This window comes from Photinus pyralis, unplaced genomic scaffold (assembly GCF_008802855.1).
Source record: "Photinus pyralis isolate 1611_PpyrPB1 unplaced genomic scaffold, Ppyr1.3 Ppyr1.4_LG4, whole genome shotgun sequence".
In the NCBI taxonomy this organism is placed as follows: Eukaryota; Metazoa; Arthropoda; class Insecta; order Coleoptera; family Lampyridae; genus Photinus; species Photinus pyralis.
The window spans coordinates 14,052,830-14,065,725 of record NW_022170511.1 but is presented as its reverse complement, the minus strand read 5'-3'; the positions used below and the strand labels follow the sequence as shown (position 1 = coordinate 14,065,725).

Genomic DNA, 12,896 nt, shown 5'->3' with positions numbered 1-12,896 from the left:
CGGGATTGCTAGATGTTAATCCCGCGGGATCCCGGTAACTTTAAATAAATTGGCAACTAAGTAATTCTGTGCGGTTAACTTCTGCATTAAAATAAGTCGCTAATTATCACAATATTTAACAAAAAAGTAACTTCGGCCTAACTTAGAACTCAAAAAAACCTCACCTGTAAAGCACAAAAAGGTGAACTTCTAAAGTGCCTCAAAAATCATAGTAAATTTTTAACGAAAAAAGTTTAACAATTATATAAAAAATAACTTCTCCGTTATGCGTTTCATTAACAAAGTAAACAGGGTCGTCCACTTGGTCGACAAATTCCTCAGTCCCGCAAATCCCGCGGAATCCCGCTCCATTTATGTGCGGGATTAATCCCGCAAAAATGCTGCGGGATCCCGGTATTTCGGGATCCCGCGATCCCGGTATTGCATTCCCTAAATGTGACCTGTAGAATCCATAATTTCAAACAGTTCCAAGATTGGGCTACTAGTTCAAAAGTTACAGCCCTTTGAATTTTCTTTCGAAATTGGTTTCTAGTCTATAACTTTTATTGAGAATGCTGATCGAAAAAGTACGAATTGTTTTGGATTCTACGCACCAAAATTAATAAGAAAAAGTGTTTTCCCGAGAAATTTTGGTGCAGTCGATTTTTTGTAAAAAAGGAAGGTTATACACTGCCTTTTTTGAGCCCCGAAAAAAAAATTGTCTCAGATCGACCCGGAAAAAAAATTTTCTTATAGAATGTGGCCTGTAGAATCCATAATTTTAAACAGCTCCAAGATTGGGCTACTAGTTCAAAAGTTACAGCCCTTTGAATTTTTTTTCGAAATTGGTTTCTAGTCTATAACTTTTGAATGAGAAGTCTGATCGAAAAAGTACGAATTGTTTTGGATTCTACGCACCAAAATTAATAAGAAAAAGTGTTTTCCCGAGAAATTTTGGTGTAGTCGATTTTTGGTAAAAAAGGAAGGTTACACTGCCTTTTTTTGAGACCCTAAAAAAAATTGTCTCAGATCGACCCGGAAAAAAATTTTCTTATAGAATGTGGCCTGTAGAATCCATAATTTCAAATAGTTCCAAGATTGGGCTACTAGTTCAAAAGTTACAGCCCTTTGAATTTTTTTTCGAAATTGGTTTCTAGTCTATAACTTTGGATTGAGAAGTCTGATCGAAAAAGTACGAATTGTTTTGGATTCTACGCACCAAAATTAATAAGAAAAAGTGTTTTCCCGAGAAATTTTGGTGCAGTCGAATTTTGGTAAAAAAGGAAGGTTATACACTGCCTTTTTTTGAGCCCAGAAAAAAAAATTGTCTCAGATCGACCCGGAAAAAAAATGTTCTTATAGAATGTGGCCTGTAGAATCCATAATTTCAAACAGTTCCAAGATTGGGCTACTAGTTCAAAAGTTACAGCCCTTTGAATTTTGTTTCGAAATTGGTTTCTAGTCTATAACTTTTGATTGAGAAGTCTGATCGAAAAAGTACGAATTGTTTTGGATTCTACGAACCAAAATTAATAAGAAAAAGTGTTTTCCCGAGAAATTTTGGTGTAGTCGATTTTTGGTAAAAAAGGAAGGTTATACACTGCCTTCTTTTGAGGCCCGCAAAAAAAATTGTCTCAGATCGACCCGGAAAAAAATTTTTCTTATAGAATGTGGCCTGTAGAATCCATAATTTCAAACAGTTCCAAGATTGGGCCACTAGTTCAAAAGTTACAGCCCTTTGAATTTTTTTTCGAAATTGGTTTCTAGTCTATAACTTTTGATTGAGAGGTCTAATCGAAAAAGTACGATTTGTTTTGGATTCTACGCACCAAAATTAATAAGAAAAAGTGTTTTCCCGAGAAATTTCGGTGCAGTCGAATTTTGATAAAAAAGGAAGGTTATTATACACTGCCTTTTTTTGAGCCCCGAAAAAAAAATTGCCTCTGATCGAGCCGGAAAAAAAATGTTCTTATAGAATATGGCCTGTAGAATCCATAATTTCAAACAGTTCCAAGATTGGGCTACTACTCGTAGTTCAAAAGTTACAGCCCTTTGAATTTTTTTTCGAAATTGGTTTCTAGTCTATAACTTTTGATTCAATCATCAATCAATCGTTTTATTTTTCCATATAGACTACATATAAGAGTATAGGAACGTCACAAAATAAATAAATAAGATAACAAACAAATACGTGCAATAGCGGAATGCTGAAGTACATAAGGCGTCTTATGAATTGGCGGGATATTCTTTGATACTGTAAAATGGGTGGTCAATGAGGAACTTTTTTAAATATCTTTTAAATGGGCGAAGAGAGGTCAGATTCTTGGCTTCTTGTGGAAGACGGTTGAATAGCTTTATCATCATGTACTTTGGTGATTCTTCCAATAGCGTTGTGCTGTGCGGAGGTACAGTGGGGTTGTGTGGTAGCGGGTTTTCATGCCCTGGTTGTAAAGTTTTCTGGTGTATACCTACGTAGATAAACGGTAAAACGCAATTTTAAAAAAATGCGGCCTTTGCGCCGCTGGCAGCTTATTGGAGCTTCCTTGGATATCTCAACCATATTACAACCACGTTACGTCTTATGCCCATAAAATCCTCTTTATTACGCCCTCAATACATAAATAACTATTATGCTGCTATATCCAAAAAAAAATTTAAATAATGTGTAATGAAAATTAGCAGATGACATTATATTCAGTGTTCCAGACAAAGTTTCCACCCTGTATAAGTGTATAACAATTCATTCATTTTTCATTTTGCCTTGGTTCTCTGTATTCCTTAACCAGACCATATAAAGTTGCATTCTTGTAAAGAGAACTGTGTAGCCCTTAAAATGATGTCGGTTATTGCGGGGTGTTGCGTCCCCTCGCAAAATATTAAGCCCTGTGCTAGTGAGACTTTGCAAAATGGACCACCGAATGTTCCTTTCTTGATGAGTATCCAATATCCCGCATGGCGCTGGTGTTCCCTTTCGAAATGTATAGTGTGAGTACCTACTAAAGAGCACTAATTGTTTTGGCTAAAAACAAAGAACCGGGGGGCTCGAGAGGTATGGAATATACTCTCCAGCAAGATATCATTCTTGAGTATACAAATAGTTTCATGATGGTAAATGTTAATAACGATTGTAGGGAATGAATCATTGAATGCTCCTTTCCTGGGGATATAATCCATATCCCTCAATCCATCCCCCCTCCCCCATTATACGTTCTCTCGCAAAACATTCAACCCTGATGACACATGAATTTTCCGGTTTCTTTCCATGACTAGTATTTCATACACCCATACTCCACGTATGACCAATTGTCATGGTGTATTTGCCTACAGCAAGAATTGAAACAATGGGGTTCCGTCAGGGGTTCCGTATACTTTCCAGAATAGAGTTGCCGGGGCTCGGGGGTGGTTTGCTAATCAAACGAACGCCACTTACTGAAATCTGTTAACGAATATGTAGCAACATACTTTTCCCCCTAAGACTAATTATCTCGTCCTTTTTAGTACTTTGATGTTTTCTTTGAGTATTGACAAAAAATCGATTTTATTCTTCGATTTCTTACAAAAGAAATTGTAAATTTGTAATGCTTACATTCAATGATGTCTCCGCGTTTTACATCATAGGGGTACGCCCGAATTAAAGCTCATTTACTCCGAGCATATAAAAGTCTAGACAAGTCATTTTTCTGATTTTTTTTGCGTTTTATTTCTTATGGTGACCGTTTTTCACATTTCAATTACTACTATACCATCGGTGTAAAAAAATGTCGCCTGTACCTCTATACAATATGTAAAACTCTCATGCATGATATAAAGTGCTAAGTGCGCCTTATGCGACCACTGCACGTGTAATAATTAGAAAAACTTAAGCTTATAAGGCCATGCATAAAATTAGCATAGAAATTTCTCGTAAATTCATAAAGTTATGTATTCTAAATTTTTTAGTAATTATTACGTAGTTATGATGAAAAGCAGAAGTCGACTCGTGAAGGCGTTTTCTATTCACAGACAAAACTTTGCGAGAACTCCACCTTAATTAATGAGTTTATGGAATCTGATATATGCAGACTCTTATTTAGCACGAGCGGAAAATTATTTAAATTTTATTCATACTGGCAATGGTCTTTTGATTAACACAATACTAACACACGTAATAGAGTCGCGCATGGTTACCAGTAGTCAGCGGGCCACTTTTTAATTAACAAACAGAGAAATAGGAGCAATCGAAACTTTATTGCAAAATGCGATCGCTCAATTAGAGTATCTTCCAATCAAGTAAAATCCGCACTATATAGAAACTGAACTTCTTTAGGAATTAAAGCAAAAGCTATGTGCCATTTTAATTTTGCCAGGAAACTTTCTAATTACGGGAACTTTTCTGATTAATCACAGTAATTAATTAGTTCCTTAATCGTCGAGCGGGAGCAGAATGGGGATATGCAAGAACTGCTGACTGAATCGTGACAAGAAAATGTGCCGGTAATTATTAATATGCTAGTTTAAATTGATTAAAAGGAAATATCAGGAACCAGCGGAGCACTTCAAAGAGGTGTGAACTTAACTTCAGTCACGATACCAGATGAACACTGTAACAAAAGGATTTTGATGTTGTAATCTAAGATGCAATGAACCGACACGATACCTGTAAATTTATATATGCTCGCATGTCTTTTGAAAAAAGCTCATGCTTGATTGCGAGAAAAAGTGCGTATCTTTTCGTGCGTGAAATGGCGCATGTAATTTTCCATTTTTCCGCTACTAATATTGGATGTTGTTTATTTTATGGATACAAAGTGTTTGGTGCGTTTGTTGAATGACGCTGTCATAGATATTTTCACAATAAAAACGCAAGCTTATTGGCAATTTAAGTTTTAGACAATTTTTTTTGTTTTAAATTCCTTTTAGTAATAGTTACGTGTGTCTTGGCACAAAAGCACTGCGAATTGAATCACTCGGTCATTCTTTGCATTTCCATAAACGGATCAAAGAGCTGCAACTAAAGTAATGCTCCTAGATGATAGGCATATTTAAAATGTATCTCCATACAGGAGGAAAATCTCGCTCAGTGGCCACACAGGCATCCTGCATTTTGCACTTTGTTGAGCTTTTTTATTCTGAACATTCACTCAATTTGGCAGCTTAAAAATTAAAATCCAAGTCACATGTTCGAGCTTTTAAGCTTTGTTTTAGCACATGACGATTTAAATCTCAATGTCAGATGCTGATCACTCCTTCCTAGCATCGAAATATCCATCCAATGAAATATTTTGGAATAAACTTTCATCATTTAGGATTACTGAGAAAGACTCGATAGAAGCTGGGCCATCTAAAGAGTAGAGATTCTCTGAAAGTGCACTGTCGAAATACGTCTGTATGTTCAAAATTCAACAAATCTTTCAAAGACGAACAAGGTTCATTTTCTTCCATAAGGGCAGAATACATACACTTCAAATGGAAATATATGAAACGAAATCTTTAGCAATTTTAAAGGAAAAGAATGCTCCAAATGCCAATTTTGTCCGGGTTCCTTTAAGAAAATTAATGGTTTGAGAACTCACACCTTTCGATATCATAAAGAGGATTCTTGTTCTACAAGCCATCTAATTCCAAATTCAGAAAACATGTCTCGACTTCTCTCCAAATAAAGAAGTTATATTCCAACTTTCCAGACAATTAGCTGCAGATAAGTTGAACTCAATGATTAATGATAGTCTTCTAACTCTATTAAAAATCTCTCCTTTAGAGCTTTCAAATTGCAGGGAAATCTGATAATTCTTTAAATAATCATAAAAGAAAATCTTTGTAGTTTTAATTTTTCTGATCTTCAAACGGTTTCGAATAAACGTAAACCTTTATCCTTGGCTAAGAAGGTTGAAGCAAAAGTAGCTGATTGCGGCATCAGAGGAACTGTTCAATTGTTATCCTCTGTTGATTCTTTAGTTTCGTTTAATGAAAACGTTTCTGACGAACTTAAGAAAAAACACCCTTCCTCATCTCGTGAACTTCTTTTCCCAGACCATTTCAAAGCCAGAGACTCTTGATGAATAGAATGTTCGAGTAGATATCAATTCCTTCCCTGCCGGCTCTTCACTAACACTAAAAATTTCATTTGAAAGATTTTTTGTATTTCGAATAACTTCCAAAAAAAATCGCGTTCCCTAGTTCCGTTTACACTCTCTACATATGCGTTTTATGAACGTGATCATTTTCCTAGAGTAAATAATTTACTCTATGTCATTTTATACAAAATTAAAGATGACAATTTGTCCTAGAAAACACATGAGCACAGTGTGAGCAATTAGTAATTTTTTTCCTTATGAAAGAACGTTTAAAAGTCATACCCTCTACAACTCACAAATATACGTTTTAATAAAAAACAAGCCACGGCGAATCGCATACAACTTTCAGTAGGAGAATGTTCACTACAATTTAATGTTCTACAATATTAGTAATTAGATCAGTACCTACCTTTTTGTCAGATATCAGGTACTAGGCCATCTTTAAACGCCTGCCATTTTGAAAATGTGAGGTGTTTAGTGGTTTTCCAAAATTTACTAAACCGCAATGAAAATAAAACAGGTGATTTTCATAAAAAATAAAGGAATCATAATGTTTTCAAAATAGCAAATCTTGATATGATTCCTAGCAATAACTGTTGTTACGAATTGGGTAATTTATATGTCTTTGTGAATGTTAAATCATACAGGAAATGGAATCACCTTTAGTTGAAACGTTCACATGGAATTTTATGTGAAATTTTAAAAATTTATGTGTAAGTACTAGTTTTTGGAACGGGGTGTCATATTCGCCGTGCAATAACAATCTATTATGGTTATATGAGAATGTTTTTGGGCATTTTCATGGAAAATGACTTGCGTTACTATTGAAATTATTAATTTTTTAAAACTAAGTATTAATCGTATCAGAAATTGTAGAGTTGGTATATAAAGTTACTTTTACGCCATTGAAAGTGTACAACATGTTGCTTTTTTTATATATTGCTATGTGAAATGGCAAACGGTCACTAAAGCACCCCCCATTAACACCTGTGCAGCTAGCTTAATTAAACTCACTTGTTCAAACACCCCTTTATAGGTACATGAAACGTTTTGTTTATAAATTTCCCAAGGCACGTCCGGCTTCACTACAATGAAAACCTCTATGAAGACTTAAATTTAATTACACGGGGAACTCGGACAATTGCAAAGAATGATCTAACAAATTACAAACCGAACATACCACTAGGTCCTAATACAAAATGCAACTTGAGAACTCTTATATCTTGGGTCATAAATTGAGCCCTGTTAAGCACAGAGTGGATCATTAAATTAAATAAATATATTCGACATAAACAAAGAACTAAAGCTGATGAAAAGGAAGAAAGGCGCTGAAGACCTACGTACAATATGCCACGAACATGCGATCGATTGAAACAAATTAATTAAAAGAAATCTGAATTACCTTAATAAATTAATAAAATGTAAATAATCCTAATATCTGGCCCGAGCTCCGATTTTCTTTCAGTAAAACGCAAACACCAATTAACGTCTTCTGAACCTTCATTTGTTTCCTTTCTCTTGATTATTGACTTAATAAAAAGGGCCTTCCTGTAATTTCAATTGTAGATTTTGTTTTTAGTGGTGGATAACTTAATTTCTTATCGTAATCTAAGTAAATAAATCCGATAATTTAAACAAAATTTCAATACATCTAATAATTATAATACAAATCAACATTGAACTCAAATTTAAATATGATCGAATTTGTGTTCAATGCAAAAAGGACCACATTTAATCTTATAGTTTTTTTTTTATTTTGCCTTTATTTTTAAGTGGGCGGGGTTTCAGCCGAGGCTGCTCTACCAACCCAATCCACTATACATTTACAAATATCCATGCCCGAACCCGGATTCGAACCAGGGACCCTGTACCGCAGTCGAGCTTCCACTGAACTGTGCTACACGGTTCAGTCAAATTAACTCTAAAAGAAGCCTAAACTTAAATAGAAATGAATTTGGTTAGAATTTGTTACAAGATGTAGCTGTTGGCCCGGAACATTTTCAAATGTTGTTCTTTTTTCATGAATAGTTATTTACATAAAAGTCCGGAAAATGATACATTACCGGCGAGGAAATATTGAAGTGCGAGGCCCCTTTGGGGCCGAGTACTTTAATTTCCGAGTCAGGTAATGTCATTCTACTGACGAGTTTTGTATTAAATTTTACCCGAAATCGTATTTTAATATAAAATTTCAATTTTTATATAGAACTTTTGATTAATGTCAATCTGTCAGTGACTACAGGAGTCATTATTTGGAAATGTCACAAATGCGGCCGGTAAAGTGACGGCACGGCCGGTAAAGTGACAGGTGCGGCCAGTAAAGTGACAAGCGGTAGGAAACGTAGGCCTCTGTCATGGAAACTAAAATTTCCTGACAGAAAGTAGGCATAAAAATGAAGGTTTCAGGACGATTTTGGGTAAAGTATATTATGTAATCTCGAAAATTAACCATTGTTGCTACTAAGTAAAATTCATTCGATTTTGGTTTAAATTCGGATTTGGTAACCGCTTTTGATAATAAAACGATATTCCAAAGTTTATCACCGTAGGTTTTATAGTTAAATAAACAAATTAAAAAAAGCAATGATTTGTTCTTTCTCGGAAACAAGCTTGAAGTCAAGAGCTATTCCTCATGAACTATTGATCGGATTTGAGCCTATTTTTTATGTCTTTTCGACAGCTTTCCATTCGCTTATATTATGGAGTTACAGTTCTTGTATTATTTCGTTATTCCATTTATTAACTAAGAAATTTTTTCGGATTTTAAAAAAAAATCCACAGTCCCTCAATTTGCAAAAGTCATCTGGCCAACAATTGTTGGATAGGGTTGTTTTAGGGTTCCGATGTGTGTAAACAAATTGAGAACGATCTGGGGGTCACCTAGTTTGAAAGACAAAGGCAATAGCTAACGAGATATTCTAAAGTCAAATGCGAAAAAACCTCATTTTACCCATGTTTTGTTCGTCTTTTCTTTACAGCTATGTTCCGGGAGTTTCCAGTCTGAAGGTCTGAAGGACTATGATTTTCACTTAGTTTCGTTGAGTGAAGTAATTTGTCTGGTCTATTAGAATTGAGATTTAACATTAAACACAAACACCCATCATTACTATAGTCCGTAAAATGAATGAATTTCATTAACGGATTAGCGCTTATATTAATGCTGCCCCTGAGGTTATATATCGTTGCCATTCCAATACCTAACCTTTCTGCTAAGACGTATGTGGGTTTTTTGTTTTACCTATCTCTCCATGAACTAAGAAAGACGCTACGATATAGGCTTTTACTGTTTTCGATCGTCAAGAAACCTAACTACACGTGTAATAGCAATGATCAGTGCTAATCCGTTTTTGCAACTTATTCATTGTACCGACTATATTATAGGTTCCAATACACAGGGTGATTCGGGAGAAAATGGAAATATTTTACCAACATGTCCACTGTCCAGGAAGCAAAAATATGCAAAATAAGTTGATATGTCCGATTTTCATTTATTTCAGAGATATTTTGAACAATAGTAATTTATAAGAAAAATGAACCTACAAAAAAACATCAGTAACATTAGTTCACGTTAAATTTTCGAAAACTCTACCACCCATTTATCGATACATTTATTTGCGCGGTTATAACTAGACCTGTGGCCTATAACACAAACTATACAATTGTGTAACAAGTCTACAAGTTACAAGTAATCTGCCTATAACTATAACTACAAGTCCTAATGAATTCGATATATGCAAATGAGTTGTGTTATGAAAAAGCTAGAAGTGTAAAATATATTCTAACAATTGTAAGACTTGTACGGCTTGTGTTATAGGCCCCTGGTAGCTAGTTTCAGTGAACTAATTCCTGGACATGTGTTTAAAATATTTTCATTTCTCCCCGAATCACCCTGTATGCCAACAAAAACGTCAACATATTTACAAGGTTGTTAAAGCTGTTTACATAACAATGTCTTCCTTAATTCAACAATTCAACTGCATAATTTAATTAACCCCTAATTGCTCAAAAGTATTTTGAAATTACACACCCCTACATTTTATCGTTCATGTGTGTTCTGGAAACGACATCTAGTAGATAGATTAGAAAAGATTCTGAGAGAATGATTCCAGGAAAACGTTGACATTTTCATTTGATATTTTTTTCGACTGATGGTAACCAAACATTCGCAAAGACCAAAAAAAGAATGAATATGAAAATGACCTGTTATACGGTACTAGCTTTTGTTCCTGATGCTAAAAATAATAAAATGTTGATATTCTAAAATATGAAATTCGTGGTTTTTTATATAAAAAAAATGTGTGAAACACTTCCAAAGTGCCATCTTCGTTACATTGTTATGTTAAACATTCTCATACCTATATAACTAGCTGGACACCAAAGGCATCGCTTTCCGAAAATGTGACGGTACTTACTTAATAATAATAGTAATCAATTTGATGAGCGTTACCTAACAGAAACGTTGCAAATTGAATACGTAATTTTCACGCCATTAGCAGAAATCATCTCGACAATTTACAACTTTAATAATAGCAATGTGTATGCAACACGTAAGTATGTGTTTATAGCTTTGCCCCTTAGGGGTGGCGTTTTAAAAAGCATTTATTTTTCTACAGCACCTTTCGCGGCAGTAGCTGCACGTTCTGATTTAAAATGCACGATCCATCCGATTCTTATACATTTATTGTTGTATGCGGACTGAAAATATTTCATTGACTTTCGTTTCAGTTACATATTTGCATCTTAACTTACGGCCTTTTGTGATAAAGTACACAGTGTGGGTGATTTACAAACTCGTAACACTGATTTCAATGCGAATTTTGACGAGAGCCGATTTCCAAACTGAGCCTTAATAAAAATAATAAGAGTTACTGGTTGTAGGGAAATTTACCCTTAACTTAGGAAATTTTCCCGAAATCTTTGGCTTTAATTGTTCGCTATTGAGTCCTGCCATTTTAGACGATACCTTCCTACAAAACCTGATTGGGCAGATGATCGACAATTTACCTTTGGCAAAGTATGCTGACATGTGTTTTCAACAGAATGGTGCTCCAGCGCATAATATCAGGGATGTTAGGATGTAAGTGGGTGAAAGATTTTGAGTAATTGTATGTTTTTATGTGATGGTTTTTATTACGTAAGTAGAAATATAGAAGGGATTTCATATTTCGCCAATTTCATGGCGTTAACACTACTAACAGTATGGTACAATTACACCCTCTGAGAGTGTGACTAGCCGAAACGACGTACCTACCTATAATTAGTGGTTAAGGTTGAAGGATGGCGAATTCGCTTCTAATTTCAAACTTTAATTTATATATATAAATTAATTAAATTTCGAAAGTGCGTGTCGAGCAAAAAAAAGCGCACACGGAACTATTACTTTTAAAAGTCATTAATTTAGGACCCGGAGTTTAGCTTGTGATTATTAATACAAGCAGTTATGTATATGGATAGAAAATTGCTGAGTTAAGACGGAAAGAGAAATAACTAATATCGTAAAAACATTAATCTAACTGGCATCAAACATTTCGATAGTTTGACAGTTAGAGCCGTTCAGACATCGAACCAAACGCTGACTCATACTCTAATGACGAATATAACACCGACAAAGAGCTTCACGCCGCAAAACTGACGATCACGGTCATGTCAAGAATTTATTTAAAAAATATCTCAAGTACCTATCAGTTTTTTTTAACACTTAAAAGTTACTAAACACCTGCATTTCTTGACCTGTACGTGAACGTATTGAAATGTGAAAGTAATTGCTTTTTTTGCTTACAGGTTAACTTTGTCAAGTCGAGATTTAAGAACCGATACTGTCCTTAGTTCGATAAGGAGGATGGGAGAAATTGTGAAGGAAATGTCCAACGGTTCCTTTCTCGAGTGCCTAATTCAATGAACCTAAAGGTAAAAAGTGGCATTTAGTAATATTTTATAGTTTAGGTTTTTAATTACCAATAAAATTTGCAGCGTTTTAGCCGCAACGATTTTCGGATCGATATCATGCAGCTCAACGAGCAGAATGGTAACAATAACAACTCACTTTTTGTAGTGAATCTGTAACACTGTGCACAGATATATTACGTATATCTGTGGTACAGTGTAGACAAATAATTCATTAACGAAGTATTATTGTTTTTTTCAGATTCCTTTTTCTACCACCGCTACCACCACAAATTCACAATATATATTTTACTTATCATTTTTTTCTTGTTCAGTTCAATAATCTTGTTGTAGGCTTGACTGAAGGGCTGCACCGATCCATCTCATATTCAGGTTCAGCAGGGTTGTTTCTTAGACGACTCCGATTTGAAGGCCCGATTGTACCACATTCGTGTAATTTAGGGTCAGTACTCAATTGAACTGAAAGAAGGTGGTTAGGCAATTGCAGAGTTTTAACCAATTCCCGAAGTCGGTTCAACTGAACATCAATTTGGTACAATCTGGCCTAAGCTTTTCAAGAGGACACCAGATGCAATCAACAACGATTGCATCTTCGTAATAATTGTAACTGTAAATTCTTAAAATTACAATAAAAATCTCATTTATACGTCAAATATTTGTGGACAGGTATCTTTTTTAGGTAGATTTAAAGAAAAGTTTTCTTAATGGAGCAGGGCATAAAACCGTCAGAACCCGTTTTTCAACATATCAATTATCCCTCCTTCAAACAAACATTTTGATTAATTGAAACCTATTACATTTTCATTTATTATCTATTTTTTCTGTTGAGTTTTATTGAGTATCGAGCCAACAAGCGTGGTGTTCTGTAATGGCTCATGGTGGAAATGCTGCTTCACTTTTCTAATATACGGTATGCAATATTACCTGAAAATGTTGAGCCTCTTAAACTGTACTTTTATT

The 12,896-nt window shown here is 34.8% G+C and overlaps 1 long non-coding RNA gene across 3 annotated transcripts in view; it reads left to right on the top strand.

Moving 5' to 3' along the window:
* Positions 1-12,576, top strand: part of LOC116168791 — a 52,705-nt gene extending 40,129 nt beyond the window's left edge. For 2 of the 3 annotated variants that reach the window (XR_004144841.1, XR_004144842.1), the window contains exons 4-5: positions 11,814-11,939; positions 12,003-12,576. This is a non-coding gene — a long non-coding RNA (uncharacterized LOC116168791). The remainder of the gene's footprint in view (positions 1-11,813; positions 11,940-12,002) is intronic. The other variant, XR_004144843.1, reaches the window with a different exon arrangement.
* The last annotated feature ends 320 nt before the right edge of the window (positions 12,577-12,896 follow it).